Consider the following 23,731-nt stretch of genomic DNA (forward strand, 5'->3'; position numbering starts at 1 on the left):
TTGAAAAGTTTTGAATTTCTAATGAAAAACTGAGAAAAAAGGTTTGCAATAGTCATTATAAATTAAGTCAAGAGTAGCTTAGAATTGATGTGATTCACCATTGGTGAACTTCAAATATGTTCCATGCTAATGACAATGCACTAGTACAAAAATATCAATATATGACTAAAAAACTACTAAAAATTGCATATAAATGACTAATCTTGGTCACATGAAACTACTAAAAATTACATATAAATGACTAATCTTGGTCACGTGACCATTAGTATTTTATTGTTGGTCGTTTATAACACTACCAAATTTATTGGTTGTTTTGATTGAACAATTTGGTCATTGATTTAGTCATTGATTTGGTCATTGATTTAGTCGTTAATTTAATCATTGATTTAGTCGTTAATTTAGTCATTGATTGTTGTTAATTGGTCATTTATTTAATCATGGCCGTGATTTATTTAGAGATATATTTAGTCACTAATTTAGTCATATATTTAGTCCTTGATTGTTGTTAACTGGTCATTTATTTAGTCATGGTAGTCATTTATTTAGTTATATACTTAGTCATTGATTTAGTCATTGATTGTTGTTAAGCGGTCATTTATTTAGTCATTGTAATCATTAATTCTCGTCAATTGGTAGTATATATGTAGATGCACTGCAATTGAAATGATGTATAACCTAGTTTAAGCAATTGATTTGTTTATTTGTTTATATTAAATATTGTTGATTACAACAAAAAGAATAGCATATCATAAAAGAGTTGGTTATAGAAAAAGAAAACCACTACAACAATACAATTATTAGTTTCAAAGGCAAATATATAACAACTCAATACAATGATCAACATCGAAAACAAAGGTAAGATATTTTCATAGTTGTAAAGAGATACATTACACATAATTGACACCCATTAACTCTAATTTAAACAATACAATCCCTTTAGATAAGAACAGATGAAGCTTAGGAACAAGATATCAAATTACAAATACTATATTGCTTTTTATTGTGACTCAACAAAAAATTCAAATTGCATGAAGGTCCTTGTAATATTGCATGAGCCATCTTTCAACTATGTGAATCTCCTTATTTCGAACTTGCACAAGCCATTTTGGATCCTCATTGGTTGCAAATATAAGATCTACATGATGTGCCCCTGCAATTCATTCATTTTAAATAAAGTTTATAATGGTAAAATGCAAAACATAAACTCTTTCATCAAACAAATAAAATTGAATTCAAACATACCTTTCTTAGCAATAATTGCTACTATGCTTCTATTTATATCTTCTAATACTCTAAAATATAAATTAAAAAATCCCCATAATAAAATATTTTAAAAAATAATATAAAAAATTTAAATTACTTTGTATCCTCTAATTCAAAAACGTAGATAAAATAGGATTGCCATCTCACCCTTCATTTCTCCAAGGATATCTCAACCCATTAAAAAATATTATATTAATTCCAAATCACTCGAGAACCCTCTTGATATTCTACAATGCACATAAACATAAGTATCACATACAATTTCTTCATATAACTTTTGAAGGAGATTCAATAAAATCTCATAATAGTTATATTTAGATGTATTATTAAAATGATAATATGTTCATGTTCCAAATAGACTATACTTACATGACCACCAAACTCACTGGTGATCCAGTGTGGCCTTGGCTCAATACCATTTGCATCATTACAAGATTGCATTGTTTTTATAGAACTGAATGTTGACTAGGGAAACATACTTTCTATTGCATCATCTGCAAATGGTTGTGCCATCTCTATACCATACTACATCCCCAACAAAGAAACACTTTACTTATACACTTCTAAAAGCACCATTTCAAACAATAATATAGTTAAATAAAAACCAAAAAAATTGAACCTGAAAATCCCAACCACTCTTTGCATGAGGACCACTCGCTCCCAAATCAAAGCAACTCATGTTTCCTATATAGTTATAAAATATGTTTGTTGTTCCATATAATTGGCTTAGGATATTGTTCCCACTACATGGATTGTCTATTGCCTTGCACATCTATACAAACAAGTGTAAAATAACAAAAAAATAAAATTATTTAATTAATTATAAAATATTTTAATGGGGCAACATTCTTGTTCTGTTGTTATTAATATCAAAAACAAATCGTAAAAGATTTTGTATAAACATTTCAACCTATTCTATAATCTAATTTTTGAAACCAATATTAGATTTTGAATATACTTATCCATTCATTCATGTGCATATATAAAGTAAGTTTGTTTTTTCAATAAAGACTAAACCAAAACCCAAAAGAAAAAATGAAAAACGGATCCCCGAACCAAAAAATGTAATGATTTATATTGAAAGAAGAAATTATATAATTTTTTTCTTAACAATTGTTTTGATTTCAGTCTATTGAATTGTGAAAATGTGATAAAATACAAATGGGACATAACAAGGGAAGAATTGTTCATACACTAAAGTTGTTTGAGACAGCGTCGATGTCATAACCAACTAGATTTACAATGGGATCAAAAGCCAAAATCGGAGTTGATAATGCCAATGCCCCAATTAGTATGAACCAAGCTGCTAACACTGCAAAGCCATGTAATATATACACAATTAAATAGGGTTTCATCAATGCATTTTGAAATTCATAACACAAAATTATTGGAACAGACTTACTTCCACCATAAGATCCTCCAAACAAAACTACTGGTGAATCTTCTACTGATAAATAATTTCTGAGATCTGTAATCAATACAGCAAAATCAGCTAAAGCTTGAGAGGAGCTCAGGTAGCCCATTGTGGTGGCATTTTTGTAAGCTACATCTTTACTCCCGTCTGCCATTGATTCACCATAGTAACGGTGTTGAAATCAATTGAAACACATAGTGATGTCTTCTTTGGCTAATCAAAGTAAAATAGAACCAGATAGATTTCCACAGTTCATTTTGAATAAAATCTTAAAAGTTTAAAAAAAAATTTCTTTGCTTTTTACTATTGTTTCATCATACTTCAACAATATGTTTTAAACTTTATTTTGTTTAAGTGATTCAGAAACCATACTAATAGATGGGTTCTACTAAAAGAGAGTTTGATATCAAATGAATTATTTAAATAAAATAGAATTTAGAACAAATTGTTAAAACCAAAATCCACAAATCACAAGAAATACACAATTTATGTACTAGCATCTTTTTTTTCTCATAATGGATAGTAAGATCTAGGTCAGGATGTTTCAAAAAAGTGTTTATATAATACATTTTTAGAAATCTTTATATAATCTTTATTTTTGTTTTTGTGTTGTGTTTCTATAGATTTAATGACTATGCTCTTCTATCAATAATGAAGTGAAATAGGTAGAGCAGATAAGAGAAGAACATACCTCAATGAAGACGAGAAGGGCCTTGAATTCAAGTGCAATGTCAAACATAAAGCTCGTGTTTTGAGTATGGTTTTTGTTTGGAGTAAAAATCATATACTAATAGTCATGACATTAATCCCACTACTAGGAAGGTATTCTACCTAAATGCAAAAGATGAGATGCATTAGAAAAAGGTCTTCAATAGTTGAAAGTGTACCTTTAGAAGATAGAGATCCAAAGTCTAATAACAAGTTTTTTTGCTTAATAATTATCACCATAACAAAGATCTTAGGCAAAATTTGTAGCAATACTTGCAAGTTTGCAACATTTGAAATATAGGATTATCATTTGAAACTTTAGGTTGTAAGATAAATAAATTTAGGATTATCATTTGAAACTTTAGGTTGTAGTATTAACTATTTTAGAATAAATAACTAGCACTTGCACCTATGAGAAGTTTTAGGGAATTAAAGATAAAATTTAACTAAAGATCTATGGAAATGCATTTAAAATAAAAAAAAGTTATTCCTTGTTAAAATTTGTGACTTTTGGTCTATTCACTATATATTTGATTTTTGAAGCTAAAATCACCAAAATGAAAAAAGGTAACAATGAAAATAGATGTCTCATTTTTCTTTCTGTCATTTTAATGTCTTGTCTTTCTTTGGTCTGCTAAAGCTACACTGTAATGTCGATCTTTGTAATGAATGTTGCAACCTATCTTTTGATCATCATTCATCATGTTGTTTACTATCTTTATTAACCAGATCCATTCTTCTTTTCATTGTTAAGGGGTTCTTGAGATGCGTAGCTTTTGATGGCTAGTTACTGTCTTTCATTATTGTAGCCATACTTCCTTATATCCTTCCTTTATTCACATTATTGAATATCATACTCATCGTTATTGTTTGTGAGGACTGTGATAACTATTGTTTTGAACCTTGGGCTCACTATTTGATGCAACAATTAACAAAACCTTTCATCTTGGGCCTAGAAGCTCTGTCTTAGGGTTTCCCTCATACATTGATATGTGTTCTCTCCAAACTGACTGATATAAATCATGCACTATCGATATGTTGCTGACCTTTTGAGCTATAATCATTGACTAATCTGTGACTGTGTTTTGACATAGTGGCTAGGGTTTTAGAGGCTTCTTTTTATTGCTATGACTTGTCCATAAAATGACACAAAGATCTCTATTTTGACATTATCCTTGCTTGTGAATCGTCTCTTTCATTGAATGTTGCTCTGATAATGTCATATGTTCACAATAGTGATTGTGCTTTCTTCATATTCACTCTTATTCCTTTCTTCACTGTCATCTCATTGTGCCCTTAATTATGTATTGTATTCTTGATTGAGAAAATCACTCTGTCTTTAGAAGGAAAGACCATCATTTCATTAATGACTGTGCAAGGCTATCACTTCTCTATGTGTGATAATATTTGTTAAATGTCTTCATTTTTGTGAGTATATGGTGAAAAGTGTCAAAAGGGGCCTTGTTGTTAATTTAAAATCTCAAAAGTACTCATTATCATATTTTATCCTTTTGAAAAGTTTTTCGTAAAACAAATAAATGTAAAAGCAACGTGGATTAGGTTGCTTTGATGCTTGGAGGGAATGTTCGAAATGTTGAAACTTCTAAAATTTGCCTTAGATTTGTGGAAAGGAAAATGATCAAGGAAGAAGACCTTGAGTGTGTTGGAATCCAATAACACTGAGAGGGGGGGTGAATCAGTGTTATTCTGGAAGTATCAATTTTATCCTTATTAAAACATGCATACACCAACCGATATACTGGTATATTCAAAATTGAAAGAAGTAAAGCAACCAATAAGCCAATCACATAAATGAGAACCATAACACATAATTATACATGGAAAACCTCAAAGAGGAAAAACCACGGTGGGATTTGTGACCCACAATATCAATCCACTGGCCATGTGAAGAGATATTAGAAAATATAAGGGACCTGCACTTGCAGGAAGGCTTACATCCTAGAGCACACTGCTCAATCACAAAAGGAGCCTCACTAACTACATAAAAATCCAAACTACAATCCAGAGAAGTGTTGAACTGCTAAGATAGAATCTTCTATGCCAGACTACAGTTCCAGTTTAAGCTCTGTTTGTTCCGGTCTGTAACCCTAAACCCTTTACCGGAATAACCCTTACATAAATATCCTCACATACATAATCTCTCTGATATATTTCGCATCTCCTTCAATTACATATTCGCATGATGATTGATTAATATCCTTTTAATATGATCTATCAAACTGACCTATATACCCTACACAACTTATCATTCCTTATATCGGCTTACAAAGATATATACAATATCAAATTACATGTTGGCCAGACAACATAAATGCATAAATATTAAAAACAATTGCCGATGTCGGATCCAAGAGATGTCAGCCTCCAATACTGATAACCATATTCTAAACCATGTTGGCCTGCATTGCCGGTAATCAAAGAAATCCTTCTATCCTGTCGGTGTCGGTGTCGGTGTCAGTGTAGTGTTTGTGAAGTGCCTGTCGGTACACAATTGAACCAAAACATGAAACTGGAACACAATACCATGTTGCCATCAATTACAACATAGTGAAACCAACCAATTGAGTGTCAATTGCCAACAATCTCCCCTTTGGCATTGATGGCAACACTCATGTGAAAAAAGGTCAAGGTTTCATTTGTCGGTTTCATCCTGCCTACTCCCCTTGAGCTGAATATTCATTAATGCAAAATAATCCATATCTCCATAACTCCCCCTAATGTATACAACTCCTATTTTTTCACATCTATAGCACTCCCCCTTTGACATCAATGCCATCAAAAATTCTAAAAAGAATGTCATTGATCCAAAAATAAACTGTACAATGAATATCGCAAAAATATCTTACAGGAGCTTGACAAATTTCAAATTTTTCGGATAAGCCTTCTCCAGTAGCTTAAGATAGGTATCCCAACCTATTTTGAATGTGTCGAAAATAGATATAAGTCCACTTAGTATATGTGCAAATGACTCTTTTTCATTTACCTCTGCTGGTGTGGGCTTTCCCACCATATCCATACATTCTTTCTTATGTACACTCAGTGAATCCAACCGGGGACTCACCAAACCTCTCAGACTTCTGGATCTTCTTATAATTTTGTCTCTTTGCTTCTCAAGAACAGAAATTTGGTTTTCCAATATCAAAATTTGACCATCAATGGATGTAGTCAATGAAATCAATTCGTCAAAAGAATTAGCTATATTTGCAATTTTCTCCTGAAGTTCTTTTATCTTCTTATCAACATTAGTTGTAAGTATATCAGTGTTACAACATGCCCTATAAATATTTGTACATTGCTTCAATGAATTTTCTATTAGTTTCAGCTTCTCATCAATCTTCTTCTTCTCATATTCAATTACTTGATCAAATGCAGTTCTCTTAGCCTGAGTGAACCTCTCTAGTGCTTGTTGGTTTGAAATTTTTTGTAAAGATTGAAAATCCTTTGAAATATGCTTAGTAATTATCTCAAGATTGTCAGATGGGCTTGCTTCATTTTCAATCTTGCACTCCGGGACTAGTCTGTGTAAGACAGTGATTGACTGATCAATAATCCCTTTATCTGTAGATCCCTCCATTAGTTTGTATGTTTCCATCGTCATGAGTTCAGTGAGACTTGATGGACTTAAAAAGCATTGAGAGAGGGGGGTGAATTAGTGACACCAAAAACCAAACTACTTCAAACACTAACTAGTAGATGAACTTGACAAATCTTTTAAACACAATGCATGTAATCCAAAATGATATAACAGCATCCACCACAACACAAGTGTTTGTATGTGGAAAACCCAAATAGGTAAAAACTATGATGAGATGGAACTCACAAGTTAACTATCTGCAGTAATAGATAACTGACCGGTTAAGGTCTACAAAGCGCTCTGCTAGGAGAGAATCTTGTTAGAGATCCCAAAGCTTGATTAGAATCTTATACCCTGTTACGAGTAGTACCCTGTTAGGAGTAACCTCGGTGGAGGATTTCAGAATCCAAACTAATGGATCACCATGTTAAAGGATTTATATATTGAAGCTTGTTAGAGCTTACCCAGTTAGGGGATTTGATTTCCTTGTAATGGTTAGAAAACAACAAGAATGGTTTGATCTGTTCTGAATAGCACAATACATGCTTAATCAGATCCTGTTAAGCATATTCAACACACTCTTCATCTTAACACTTATCACTCTTCAAAAAAAAATCGCTCTTCAGGCATACATCATTTGTGAAAGATTTACTAAGATGTCAATATATAGACATTCAGATTTCATGTCGGCCTAAGGAAAGCATGACACAATTTCCTAGGTGCAGTGTATCTGGACAAGTGACCATAAATCATCACAAAAATTGTTGCCTAAGTAGTCGATGTTGGTAACTCATCACAAAAATCAACAAATATCTGTTGGAACAATTAATACCAGTTTGAATAAAACATATGAACCATTGTCCTTGAATCTTCACTTGATCTCCATCTTGATCTTCATCTTGATGCCGACTTAGTATAACCACAGGTTGTCTCTTATGCACATACCGGTTAACAAAGAGTACCGGTTAGATATTAACCACTAAGTATACCGGTTGACAGTGTAAACAATTGAATTTACACATGTAGTCAATATAATCATATGTGTGTGTGAGTGTTTCATCAATGACAACAAATGATGAATACATTGCAATCATCATGAAGCCAACAAGACTCATCTTTGTTATGTTTTTCTTTTCAACTTGTGAGGTGTTGATTGACAGCAATGATGGACCAACAACATGTTCTCTGTCGAATTCCCCTTCCTTCTCCTCTGAAGACTTATCCTTTATAGCTTCCTCACTTGCATCGGTGGCTTCGCCACTTGGTGTAGTTTGTGTAACTGTCGATTCCTTTGTAGGAACTGTAACCTCAACCTATACATCATCAACTTTTTCACTCTATATTAACCGGTATCTCAATATTTGTCTGTCTTGGATTCTGGTGAAGTAAGGAAACCTCTGTTCTCTCCAAAGAATTTAACCCATTCTTTTTTATTCTCCTTTATTATTTCATTTACCCTTCCTAGCATCAGACTAGTTATTCTATGCTTTCTATTAAAGACTTTTCTATCTGCCACCTCAAGTGTCCTTTCCATTTCCTCTGGAGCAATAGTAACACAAACAGATAATAACTCTTGAATTTTAATATGCTTATCTTCTTGCATAGTTGACAGTCTTCTAGAATCTAACATATTATACAATTCAGTCGGTATTTTATTTTTCAATTTCTACTAAGGCTTTCTTATAAATATCCAAATATAATAAGACTGCTTCCTCTACCTCTCTTTATTCATCATCCTCTAAGTGTTCATAATAAAACTGTACATTCTTCAACATGTCATCCTTGGTGATTTCATCTACTAACTCTACACAAGTTTTAGGTGGAATGATAGTCACATTACCAGATTGAATTACTAAATCGATGTCACTCTTCTTCTTCCTCTTTGCAGAACCGGATGCAGCTGAAAGTGTTGCCTTTGGTGCTTTCTTTTGTGACGGTATTTTGAGTGTAACCTTCCTAACTAGTTGCTTTTTAGCTTCAACCTTTGTTTCCTCAGTTTCCTTCCTTACAACCCTCTTAAATGCCAATGGTGTGTGATCCTCAGATTCAGACTCTGTTGTAACAAGCTCAATGTGAACTTCTAGATTCTTCCTCTTTCTGCCTTTCTCCGGGACAACATCAATTAATGCTTTGATGTCCTGTGAGACCTCCTCAACAAATATGCTAGCCTTTCCTTCTTGTTTCTCTCTCTTCTTCTGGTTGAACTTTGTTTCAACCTCATGTGATTTTTGTTGTGCAGTACCAAAGGGCTTCTCTACCTCATCAATAGGTGCATCAATCAACATTTTTGCATAAGCATCAAGGATCTGTGCATCCACCTCATAGCCCATTTCTTCAATCCAAATCTTTCGAGGCTTAACCGCTTCCATAAGTGTTTCATCTTTCTTTTCCATGAAGAATATGTCAATTGAATAGTTTTCTACAATATGCTTAGGTACCCTTACCCTAGACTTCATAGATTTATGAAATGCTTTGAAATATCTCCATACTTTATCATCTCTCTGACTGCCTAAAGCAGCAATTGATTGTTTCAATTGTCTCCCTACCGGGATGTCAAATGCCCATTGCCTTTTACCAAAACCAGGTGTATCATTCATGAAAAATAACATTAAGAAAACTATCAAGTTGTCATACCAGAAGGTTCCCTTCTTTTCTCCCTTAATCTTTACTAGGTTTATTAAAAACTCATCTAGCATCCAACCGCATAGATCCAATTTCACATTCTCTCTCATCATTTTGTATGGAGCTAAAATGCAGGAACTGAAAACAGAATTCAGCCAATTTGATTGAGTTACCTTATACCCGATGATCAGGCTACCAAATTTGATGTATGTATTGGTAATAGTGCTCACTCTCATAGATCTCCTATTAGATGTCGCGTTGGTGCTCTTGTTCATGAAATCATTTGAAACCTTCTTATCTGGATGCTGCCCAACCAATAGTAAACCAGTGATTTCCCAGATGACATCCTTGGTGATTTTGTAAGGTCTATCTAACCATATAAATTCCCCATGTACTCTACTCAAAACATACCTAATTATTTCATCTTCAAATTTTGGAATGTCCAGAATGTCGGTAAACCCTAAGTCTTCAATGTGCTTGAATGTCGGTTTGATCTTTCTAAATTCTCCCATCAGCTCGCTCATGTACATGCCCTTAATTTTTATGTTCCCAAGTCCTCAATGTGACAGTGAATACATACCCTAACATCTTCTACATAGACAACTCCCTCTGGAACATGGGAAAATGCTCCAACCGAATCTTCCAGGGTAGCCACATGTGGATACCACTTGAAAATTGGTCTGGGGTAGTCCTTGACCTCTACTACAGTTAGGTTTGCAACAAAAATAAGAACAGATGATGATCTCGCTTCCATGTTTAAAGATAAATACCTTTTGAACGCTTCTCAATGAAAAACCTCCAACAAATTCTTCTAGACGCCTGTGAAATCGCTCAAGAAGAAATTTGATTGCTCTGAAATTCCTTTGATCGCTCTTAATCGCTTTGAAATCACTCTGAATGCAAGGTCATTAATAATGAATTCAATTCGACCTCTTAACCTTCAAGAAAAACCCTAATCTTCCATTGACATAAATGATTGTTGGTGAAAGATACCAGATCTTGCACAGAACATATCTATGCCGGATAATCATCTCCAATGTCTGGAACATCTTCCATAACCTCTTCCTGAGGCATATGCAACATCTTCATGAATTTTTTCTACCCCTAAGGCATCTGCCTTAGTTACCGGATGAGCTACCTACCGGTGCAGGACCAACCTCCTCTGCCAGATAAGTAATCGGGACAATTCCATCTGATAATTGTTCTTTAGTCTTCCTAACCCATCTCTGAGTATGATCTTGTCGGATTTCACTAACCTTCTCTTTCCCTTTCTCATTTGATCCTCCATTACCAACCGGTGGATTTCTGCTTCTACAGAATTTAGCAATATGTCTAACCTTATTACATGCATAACATGTAACATTGTTCCTTTGAATTTCTTTGCTAAACCGATGAAATTGCTTGACCTACAGTGGTTAGCCATATGTCCAAAATTTCCACATGCATAGCATTTAACATTCATTCTGTAATCTTTTGTCTTATAACCATACTTATTGCATTTAGAACATTTACTGGGAGCAAAATCAGGGTTCTGATTTACTTTGTTTCTACATTGTCTAGCCATGTAACCAAATCTATTGCAAACAAAATATCTACCATTAAATTTATAAGCATTAAATTGCCTTACTGATGCCTTATGGTTTTGATCTTCATCAGCAGTACCAGAACTTTGTCCTTTCTCAAATCCAAGTCCACTAGAATCTCCAATCTGCCTTTGTCTCTTCAATAACTCATCTAGTTGTGCTGAGCTAATCTTGAATTTTTCTTTATACTCACTTGCAGTAGTTAGATATTCTCTTAGACTTATCATTTGTCTGTCAAGCTCTTGTTCATTACTCTGGGATTGAACCAAATCAATTCTCAACATATCATTCTCATGAACCAACCTACCACATTCTTCAAATTTGTTCTTTAAGGATACAACAAGATTTTCTTCCTTTTTATTTTTGTCCTCAATCTCCTTAGACATTCTCATAGTTATGAATTGCATTTCATTTTTCAAAACCATGTTCTCCTTACTCAATTTTTGACATTGTTCCTTAAGTGCATCTTTCTCTTCATCATCCTGACTTTGCAAAAGTTCCTTCCTCCTAGCCTGAACAACTGATAACCTTTCTTGTAAGACAAGAATGAATTCCTTAGCAGAATTCAATTCATCTTGTAACTTTAAGTTCTTCAACCTTTCAACATCATAATCTTCAAGTGCCATCTCAAGTTACTTCTCCAAAGCCATATCCATGGATTTTGGATTCTAGATCTTCCTCAAGTTGTTAAACTTCCTCCGAGGCACAAGGCTCTGATACCAATTGTTGGAATCCAATAACACTAAGAGGGGGGAGGAGGTGAATCAGTGTTATTCTAGAAGTATCAATTTTATCCTTATTAAAACATGCATACACCAACTGGTATACCGATACATTCAGAATTGAAAGAAGTAAAGCAACCAATAAGCCAATCACATAAATGAGAACCATAACACACAAAATTATACGTGGAAAACCTCAAAGAGGAAAAACCACAGTGGGATTTGTGACCCACAATATCAATCCACTAGCCATATGAAGAGATATTACAAAATATAAGGGGCATGCACTTGCAAGAAGGCTTACAGCCTAGAGCACACTGCTCAATCACAAAAGGAGCCTCACTGACTACATAAAAATCCAGACTACAATCCGGAGAAGTGTTGAACTACTAAGATAGCATCTTCTATGACAGAATACAGTTCTGGTTTAAGATCTATTTGTTCAGGTATGCAATATGCAAGATCTTCATTGATTTGAGCAGACAAGCCATATAATCTAAATTTGAATATTATTTGCAGTCATTATATGATGAGTAGCATCTTCTCAGAGATACCAAAATACAAGACAAAGCCATTCACAACAAAAGCACATGAAGATATTGACGACCAATGTCATGATCCCATAAAGAGAAAAGACAGAGTATATGTCAAAAGAAAATAATAGTGACAAGGCAAATCACAAAGTAGCAGTAACAATGATCTCTATAAGAGGATTCAGTATCAGAGATACAAGGCAGTGAGAGTAGGACAGAATGCAGTCCTAATGTGATATCAAGAGAATAGTTGCAGTGACTTTTTTGACAGTCTTCCAAAGGAAAGCTTATCCCATATGTAATGCCCCGCCAGGAAACCCCGAAGGGATTAAGCTATAACTCAAGAATAGAGTGCAATAAAAAAAATTTAATTTTTTCTTAAAAGTTACACCACATTAAAATACAACAAGATATCAAAGATTCAGATTACATAGCGGAAGACATCAACTAACACCTAAAGAGTTTCCCAACGAGATTACTTAAATTTCACAATTCACTTAACTCACACAATTAATCCCATAAGCTGATTATCTTAATAACGAGATAATTCTTAATTAGGATAATTTCTTTCAAAAGATGGAAATATATAATTCACAAGATAAGGTTCATCCATTTAGATTTATCTATATCCTTCATTCATACTTTTCATTAAAATAAAAGCCATGCATCTAATATTTTAACACACAAGAATTTCATCATAAACTTATGAGATCTTTTCAAGCATACTTAATTTTCTTAACAACAACTGAATATATTCCATTATACCAAGCTACATTCATTCATGATCCCATTTACTACATTCAAGAAAGGACTGCATACAAGCATTTAAAATTATTTCATCTAAACCACTTATGCATTCGATCAAAATGGCAATCATACATGCTAACACTAAACATGAAATATAAGAAATAAAAGCATCACATAACACCATAATGATCTCGGAGTTCACCCCTAAAGGGCTACATCTCCGGGTCTACTCAACTGCAAGACCCCTCTGATAATTAATAAAGTTAAGAATACAAGAGGTTACACCATTTACAATCCGGCCATCAAGGTGAAACATAATCAATATACAAACGACTACATCGGTCAATTAATACATAAACGATCCTTGAAAAGGAAAGGATCCAGCTGAACATAATCAAAGCTAATACAAAGGTCCAGGAGAGCATCCACAAAACTGAGTCATCACCACCCAAGGTCTAACATGAAACTGATACTAACAAAGGCATAAATCACAGGACGACTCCACAAAAGGTGCTCCTATCAAGACCATACAACAACACCTAAGTGAACGTAGGGACAAGTGTCATCACACAACCTGGTATGGCTACCCTGGCAGGTCTTCATAGGTTCCGGCTCCATACATTGGGCTACCCTGGCAACCCAATCCGTACCTCCGGCCCATCCAAGCCTCATGTGGACCCACACATCCTCTCGTGAAGATAAGGATGATGGTTTGCAATTTCAGGCCTTCTCACAGCATGTCGAGTCTATGTTAGCACTCGTCCCATGTGTGAGGCACAATTATCTTACTTAGAGATTACATTCTAATCTACTGTTAGGTTATCACTTATTAGACTCACTTTCGATGGGTTACCCAGCAGCCACTTTGGGCGCGGCCCCCAATCAAAAGCCACTTTCCCATACGACACTAGACTATACTCAAACGAACTCAAAAACCAAGGAATACACATGGTTAGACGAATGGAGTTCAAAAAGGAGGGAACAACCATCTGATCAAACTCGACTCAAAAGGGGCACACTTATTGACGGTACTCTAACCAAAGACCTGACCAACTATGGTCAACCACGAATCATCATTCGACACCCATATAAAGGATATGACCAATTATGACACACCTACAAAACAACAGTCATACTCAAGACCAAGGACTGGAACAGGTACCCAAATCAACCATACGACAGGGTCCAATCAAACAAGTCAAAGCTTGCCATTACATAAGCAAAAAAACAAATACAGAAATTAAACTCGCATAGTCAACAATCAGGAAGGACAACTTTCTTTCCCATTGATTAAACCAATAAAGGTCGATCAAGTTTTCTACATGATCTAAGTTTCAAAAAATGCACTAACAGGAAATCATCATTGCAAGGTGAATACAATATCACAATTTGCAATAGTACCATTGTCTATTTCTCAAACAGAGGAAAAATATAAATTAACCATTCATTTTTCTAAATGAGAATATCAGCAACTTAACAATTTTCCCAAATGATACTTAATTAAATTTCCAAAAGCATATCGTTTAAATTCATAATGTCCAATGGTTAAATATTCATTTCTAACATTTCCAGATGGCCTATATCATTAAAATCTTTAAACAATATATATTCTTAAATAAAGTATGTTTTATCTCAAAAAAATTTCCAATATAAACAATATTTCATCTTTTCCAAAAGATGCTCCCCTAATATTATAGATCCAAAAGGATTAAATATTAATTCATATATATTTATAACCCTACGGTTAATAAAATATACACAATTAATATTTAATATTGCATAATAATACAATTAAATATTAATTAATATATATATATATATTAATTTTTTTTCATTAATAAAATATATATTAATAATAATTTAATAATGTTCAACCTTCACATTAAATATTAATCAACATATATACATTTATTTCCATTGATAAATATATATTAATATTAATTAATAATTAATTAAACACTTTATAAAAAAAAACTTTTAAATTAATAAATTTATTTATTAATTTATTTATTTTTTAACTAAAAAAATTATTAAAAAAATTACAAATTAAAAGGAGGGGGGGGGTTTCCATGTGATCCCCATGGGAGCTCACGCAGCCCCAAAGGGGAAGCGCTGCTTCCCAATGGGAGCACGCAGCCCCCATGGGAGCGCTGCTGTTCCCAAAGGGAGCACGCAGCCCCCATGGGAAGCACTGCTGTTCCCAAAGGGACACGCAGCTCCCCAATAAATATCTTCATTTATTTTAATTTTTTTTTAATTTTTTTTTTTAAATGATTATTGTGTAAAACACAATCTAAAAAAAACCAGTCTCCCAGAGACTAAAAAGATTTATTTTAAAACCAAAACCCCATTTGTTTTTTTTTTTTTTTTTTTTAAACACACAGCTTCATATAAACTTAAAATGAGAATTTTTCCAGCAAGAATAAAGTTTCAAATCCCCAAACAATTTGAAGAATATCAAACCATAAATAATTTCTTCAACAAAAACCCATACTTGGGCAAAATGGGGCATTTAAACTCAATAATTCAACCATTCTTTCCAACAACATCTAATTTCTAAAATAGAATTTGAATTTGAGAACACCCAATGGAGATTTAAACAAGAGTTCCTCATGAACAGCCATTTCCAATTGATATCCAATATTTGGTTTTGAAAAAGCAAGAACAATACAACCAAAAATCAAAGAGATGGATCTGAATCCTACCTTATCTCGCATTCCTGGCAAGATCTGCTGAAGAGCCCCAATCTGCAGCTCAAGGAATCCTTCCCCATCCAAAACCCCCAAATTACATCCAAAAATATTTTTCCAACAAACATTTTTTTTTTTTCAAAAGAAATTTCATCCCCAATATTTTCCTAAAGTCTAGGTTAAATGGGAGAAGTTTGACCAAAAATCTCATTTTTGGATTTAAAATAAATCACAAAAATCTTTATTTTCCAACTATAACAATAAATTAAACTGCTTTTCAAATCAAAATTGATTTTCTAAATTAATTCAATTTAACCTTTCTATTTCCAAAATGCCAAGAAGATAAAATTAATTCTATTTCAATTAAAATTAAATCTTTCTTTTTCAACATCATAAACATAACAAATTTAATATTAAAGTTAACTATTTAATTGAACTTGCTCCCAATTTAAATCGAGCAATTCAATTTAACGATAAATCACATAAAGAAAACCTATTTAATTTAGTCCATTAATCTTTAATGCACAAACACATATTTAATCAAATTAAATACTAAGGACTAATTAATCAATTTAACCCTAAACACCAAACACGCAAACCAAGAAGGTCAACCAGACAGACGACTCGCAAACCCAAACAAAAAGGAATACCGACGATGACTGACGATGCTTACTTGAGTATGACTATGGTCAACTAGGGTCTTACGACCACCTAATCCAACTCTAAGGATTAAAGAGGTACACTCAAACCTGCAAATCCAAGTGAAGATGAACCTCGCACTCATGCGGCGTTGTACCTGAAATCTCCTGCAACCAAGAGTCATACATGCATACATATATAAACTTAATGAAAGCATTAGCCCGATATTAATACCACGAAGTAGGAACACTAAACAACTTGCATACAACTAGTGCGAAAACACATTAACAGATATGCACCAAATCAACACATCTGACTATAATCATTATATTATGATAAACTAACCAAGATTAAACCGAGATTAGAAATTGATTAGGGCAGGGGTACTACACCATAGCAGTCATGAAAGATCCAAAGACCTAACACTTCATTCACAGAAGAAGCATAAAGATCACAGCTCCATGGCAAATGGGTAGAATGATATGGGAGACAATAATATATCACTATCTTAAAACTTCTCATATGGTGATAGGCTGGTAAAGAGTAAGGAAGACAGACACTACAATAAAGACTCCAAGTTTGCATTCATGGATAGCCAGCAAAGGGTAAATCTTGTGACCATTAGAGTAGTTATCTTGCATGATCCTAAGGTATGCATATGGGATTGCAGACTTATATCAGTATTTTGATAGTAAGAAGGAGCAGTCACTTAAAAATAAATGGTTAATGTCTCTCAAAGTGAAATAAAGAAAAGCAAGGATCACACAGTCACGACCTTGAGATAACCAAAACAGTGATGCAGGATAACAGTGTTTTACAAGAGCACTAATTTTTTATAATAGCATTGATACAACCCCTATTCATAGCATGTATACATAAAAACCGTGAGTAGAAGAAGGACATCAAGACATCAAATAGCAATGATCAGTCACAAAATCATGCAAAATAAATTCAAAGGTACCAAAGAACAGTAATAACAGTGTTGAGAAGCTTTATAGAGGTATCTTTACCAATCCACACATCAAGGAGACTGAGCAGTGGTTATAAAGAAAGAAATGGTGGAAGATAGTGCAGTCATCAAGTTTTGAAGCTAAATTAGTCACAAAAGTACCAAAGATGAACATTGTGATGAAAGGGTACAAATCTCTAAAGCCACAAAATGTTAAATCACCAAACACATATTGAACAGAGTCATAGGTCTATAGAAAGACAGAGGTAGAATGTAGTAATAAAACACTCATAGCTAATTAATATCCAAACAAGTTCACAAAAATAGAACAGTGATAGAGGTTTCAGATCTTGTCACCACTGATAAAAGATTGATCTTGTATTCTTTGTCACAGTAGGATTTAGTGGTAGAATTGTCACAAGGTAAGAGCAACAATATCTCACATAGAGCAGTGATAGCCTTGCACAGTCATTAATGAAATGACAATGCTATAGGTTTCTATTAATGTTCAGCTCACTATTTCTTTGGTGACTCATTTTGATGTTTTGGCAGTGCCTATTGTAGCTGCTCTTTCCCTATATATATTTCAATGTTCTTGCTCTTGACTATCTTAAATATCAGGTGGACTGTATTTGCCTCTATCTTGTGATGGCTTTATACTGCTGCTCTTACTCTGTGATTGTCATGGACAGTGACCCATGAATTGTGTCTACTCCTCTCACTGTTTGCACTGGGTTTCATACTATTGTCTTCATGCATTCTACCACTGAGTTTTTCCTTTGTTGTAGGTACTTTTTTCTTTTAATAGTCCATTATTTGATCCTATCGGACTAGTGAATAGTTCTCCAAATTCATGAGCTAGGTTTGTACAATTTTTTTGGAGATTTTTATGCCTTCTTGATTTATAATTTTTGTTAAAAAATTAGAAAAACCCAATTCACGGATTTTGAGAAATGATTGAATCAATGTGATTGTATTTTTCCATGGGAACTGCATTTTTACCTTCCTATTCACTGTTTTGTCAGAGTTTGATCCTTTCTCTTTGTGTGTTTTGACTGAGCTTCTAACACCATTCTCAATAGATGATATGAATTCTATGAATGACTTCTATAAATGATCCAAGATCACTATCTTTCATTACATCTCTGCCTCTTAGGCTCGTATACTGTACATTCTTTGGGATTTGGAGTATGGTAATTCCTAAAGGCATCTTTTAAAGGAATAATACAGTTTAAAGGATCTGAAAAGATTTATCATTCCCCAATCATCATATATGATGTTATGAATAAATCAACACATTACAAAGATAGATCCATCCTTTATCTTTGCTCTTAATACTGCTTTGCTAGCTGCTATAATTGCTTTGTGACCCAAATATGTTTGTTGCTACATACTTATGATTGCATTGTATACACTTGTTCATGTGGTATTTGACCTGTCAAAAAGACCTTGACTATGCCTTGAATGGGATAGTCCTTTTAAACTATATATCGCTCTTGACAGTGAATGATATCACTGTTATTTTTTTGTTTGACGATCATTCATAAAACCCCTTCTTTTACAAGATTACCACTATTTCATGCTAATGATTTGCTTTATTAGAGAATACAAAACTCTTTCTTCTGAATATGCAATTCTATTTTCTTCTTTCAAAGATGGGTAAAGGACGTTTCCAAGAAGATGCAACTAACCTGATTGTAGAAAATGAAATGCAGGTTCTTTGCATGTCTTGTTCATGGGGTAGATGAAGGCTTTTACACTTACTCTGATTGTCGGGCTATAGATTTTGCATTCAAGACACCAATATTAACCCTTAACTGCATGCTATAAGCATTGCTCATCTTTCTATGAACCCTCTCTCTCCACATTTACTACTTGCTTCAAATTTCCACTCCATGATAACTCCTTGATATTGAGGCGGATGAGTTGTATAAGCTTGCTTTGTATTTGCTAGATCATTGCATGAATTCCTTTGTGATTTGAAAAGACTTTACAATGCATATCCATGCAAAAACCTTGCATGGAAAATATAACCTCGTGTAGAAGGCCTTGCATGCAGTCTAGTGGTAGAGAGAAATCCATTTCCACGGTGAAGGTGTAAGATTGTAGAAAAATCTCTATGAATTCAAAAAGCCCTAAAGCAGCGTAGAATAAACTCTTCTTCCCTTTTTTTTTTGAATTAAATTCATCTTCCCTCTCATTTGCATGAAGTATTTTGACTTTCCATGTTGAGTATGCTTTGTAAGGCATTTGCCTAATTAATAAGACATTATTTATGTTTTATTAATTTTGGCAACATTTATTGAAAACTCCTAAAATTGGATTTTTAACTTCTTGATAGTCTTATGACAATTAAATACATTTTCACCCTTTCATATTTATTTTGACCACACAAGACAAGGGTTATATGCAGTGACATTTTCTCCATTTAATGAATGGTTTTATTGACGTCCATGAGACTGAAAAGCCTATGGGACCAAGAGAAACACCAACACTAAATCTCTTGAATATAATTTTCCATGTCTGATCTCTTGTTATGAATCTTGACCAGGAAGCTTGTCGTTTGGTTGATCTTGTCCTCATCAAATAACTGATGTATGTTGTTGGCCTTCAGAATGATCTCATACTGAGCCTAAATATCATCATAAGTTGTGTATTCAGTAAGAAAGTGCCATTTTGTCTCCACTGCTCCCATCCCACAAAACAAACAAGTTCTCTCTTCCATATCTCCTTGGGCCTTTGCCACCTACCCGTTTCACACCTGAGATGATGTGAACTAGTCCTCAGTTGTGCCACAAGAAGCCTAGCTTTCCCTTTAATGACTGCCCCTAAATATGATTTATCACCATGTTCCTCGGTTGGGTTAAATTCTTTAATATAGTACGCCTTTTTGCATCTAATGTGCTTATTCCACATAGTAGTTTGAAATTTTTCAATGACAAACTTCTTTATTTCCTTGTTGGTATTAGGACAATTGTGCATTTTGATGTTCCATTTATTCAACCACTTTCTGGTTTTTTTCATCCAAGTTTTCTTCCTACAGATAAGACCTTCTTCCATCGCAATCTTGGGCACCGATGGTTATCCATGTTCTCAACCTTCTTTAGATAGCTTATTAACCGAGTTAATGTTGATGCTTCCAATGGAAACATACCTGCTTCCACCAAAACAATTTCATATGGCATTGATGTTTTAACTTTGAGATTGCTTGTGATTAGGTGTTTTTGAATTCTTTCTAACTGTCTCCATCCACATTTTGACATGTTGCCTCCCCAAACTTCACAACCATAAAGAACAACTGGTGTGACCAACAAACCAAAAAAAAATTTGTTTTGTTTTCCAATCCCATAATTCAACATTTTTGCACCTATTTTGAAGTAGATGTGACGCTCTCCATCCTCCCAGAATCATTTTTGCTCTACAAGTCTCCTAACTAAGCTTATAGTGGAAGTCAATCCCCAACTACTTGTATTCTTTCACAATTTCCAACAGATTTCCTTCGAAAAGAAAGGTAATTTGTTTTTCTTTCCTCTTTAAAGAGAAAATCATGATCTTGGTTTTGGAAATGTTCACCTGCATCCCAACTTCCATACAAAATGCTCTAGAGCCCTTACGTGATCCATCAAATCATGAGCCATCTTAGAAATTAGGATAAGATAGTCATCATATAAAAATAATTTCACCACATACCATGCAAGATGAACCCCATCACCATCTAAATTGTTTAACCATGTTTCAAGTTTATCAATGTATAAACCAAATAAAGTTGGGGATAGAGGGCACCCTTTCTTGACACCAATGTCACTACCAAAGCACTCAGACATTCCCTCTTTATTTCTGATTTTTTCTCTGACTCTCATATATAACCTATGGACAGTCGCTCTATATATGTCAAGTACACCCAAGTCTTCCATTCTATTCCATAACTTATCTCCAAGCACCGTGTCAAAGGATTTTTTAAAGTCAACAAAATAATAATATGCCTATTCCCTTGATTGTCCCATATTTTCTCTATCAAATGTCAGAGAGTGGTGCAGTGATCGATGGTGGAATGTCTAGGCCTGAAATCAGCCTGACCTTTGGCCCTTATACATTCACCTTCTGCCCAACTGTTGATTCTATGCTCTACCATGCTCCCAAAAATCTTATTGAGAAGAGGATTGATCATAATAGTGCGATAATTAGATGGATTGTTGGTATCTCCACTATTAAAAAGAGGGATAACCACACTAGTTGTCCAATATGATGGGAAACCATCTTGAATGATACTGTTGAATATACCCTTTATGTGAGATGCGAGAAGCTCAGCTCCCCACTTTAGGAACTCAGCTTGAAGCCCATCAATATCACTTGCCTTACCATTTGCTAAACTCTTTATTCCCTTTTTGATATCTTCTACATGAATAGATCCACCGAAGTGTTCACTATGAGAGGAGAGTGCTTCTCGTGAATTCGCTCATAAAGAAGCTTTGCATAATCAAGCCATTGAGTATCAGTGATTATGTTTTCAGTTTGTTTACTCCGTTGTTGTAATTGCTTCCACAAATCTTTGGGGTTGTTTCTACCAAGAGAGATTAACTCCTTCCTTCTCACCTTTAAATATTCTTCTTCTTTTTTCTTGAATCAACTTTGTGTATTTCTTCTTGTTGTCTTTTCTCGGATCTTTCCCCTTCAAAAGTCTCTTGGTTGCCTTGCACTCTTCGTCATACCACGGGTTTGCCGAGAAAGTATTCACAACCCTCTTTCTATTGCAACTCCTTTTGCAAGCACCCAAAGCTTTGTGTATAATAGGTATTAGCTGGATGCTATGAACATGATCATCTTCTTTATTGAGTGTATAAAAAATTTAATCCCTTTTGAAACTTCACCATAAAACATAAGGAAATTTAGAAGGCTATTTTTGACCTGAGAGTCAAAAATAGGTAACAACGACTACATGTTGACGAAGTTAGCTCGTACAACTACTGGTCTCTCTCCCCTAATAGGGTATTTGTATGAAAACGCACCCAAGTCCTACTATGACAAACCCAAGCTTGACTCCTTCAAACTCAGGTTAATCATTGGTCACATGTGGAACATGTGTTTGAAGACTTGAATGACCTTTCCTCCAAAGTATTTTCTTTTGAAAAAAACTTTTTCTTTCATGAAGTCAGATGAATGTGTTTATTTTCTAAAGTTTTTATAATATAATCATAAGCATATGAACCTCCTTTATATTTATAATGCAGATTTGAAACCTTTTGGGACCTTTTAATGAGATTTGCAAAACAACAAGGACCTAGGACCTTAGAAAGGATAGAATAAGCTTCAAGATATTAAAATTTAGACTTAGACCATAAAGATCCTAACAACAAAAAAACCCCTATTAAATGCAATTGATATAAAAAAGAAAAAATAGATAATAGAAACAAATACGGATCTAACACTAGGTATTATAATAATATCATATGTGAAAACAACCACTAATAAAACCAAACCAAATGATATATAGGATTTGGTCAACTTAGTTATAAATATAAATGTTGTCCAAGCATAAACCTAATGTTTAGCTGTAATAGAGGAGTAATAGTCATTTATTTAGTCATTTTTATTTGTGTGACTAATTATTTAGTTGTGTTCCTTACCCAATGACAAAATTAGTCATTTATTTAGTCATTTATTTAGTCATTTATAGTTGTGTTGCAAAAAATGACTAGAATTTGGTCATTTTTACTTGTTGTGACTAAAACTTTTAGTCACTTGGTCATTTATTTCTCATATTTCTACTAGTGATGGAAACAATATTTATTGACAATTGAAACAATATTTTTTGGCATCTAGATAGTTGGTAACCCATGGATCACCTATTTCTTGTTTAAATCCATCATGTAAGTGTTGTTCCTCACAACTGGAATGGTAACTAAGTGATAAAACATAATTTAGACATTGAATATCCTTAATTAGATAACTTTTCCTGTGGCAAAGGCTCATTTAGTTATCAACCAGGGATGTAAACTTGAAATGGGCCAATATTGTATGTGCACCAAGTTCATATTGCAACCATTTTATATAACTGCAGGAAAGAATTCTTCTTAAAGTAAACACACGGAATCTCTAATAAACTAATACTTAATCCTACAACTAGAAATTGCCTTAAACAAAACTGTTAAAAGATAAAGTTCTGGCGAGCAGTAGGAATTACTCTACTGTCGTGGCTATAGGAACAGACACAGAAACTGTTTCCTATGGCTGCAGGAACAAACAACTGCAAAAAAACAAGTATAATA

General features: G+C 33.8%; 1 pseudogene; it reads right to left on the reverse strand.

Moving 5' to 3' along the window:
- Positions 1-1,019: 1,019 nt before the first annotated feature.
- LOC131074194 (uncharacterized) lies at positions 1,020-6,113 on the reverse strand (annotated as a pseudogene).
- Positions 6,114-23,731: the final 17,618 nt, after the last annotated feature.

Source organism: Cryptomeria japonica, chromosome 9 (genome assembly GCF_030272615.1).
Source record: "Cryptomeria japonica chromosome 9, Sugi_1.0, whole genome shotgun sequence".
Lineage (NCBI taxonomy): Eukaryota > Viridiplantae > Streptophyta > Pinopsida > Cupressales > Cupressaceae > Cryptomeria > Cryptomeria japonica.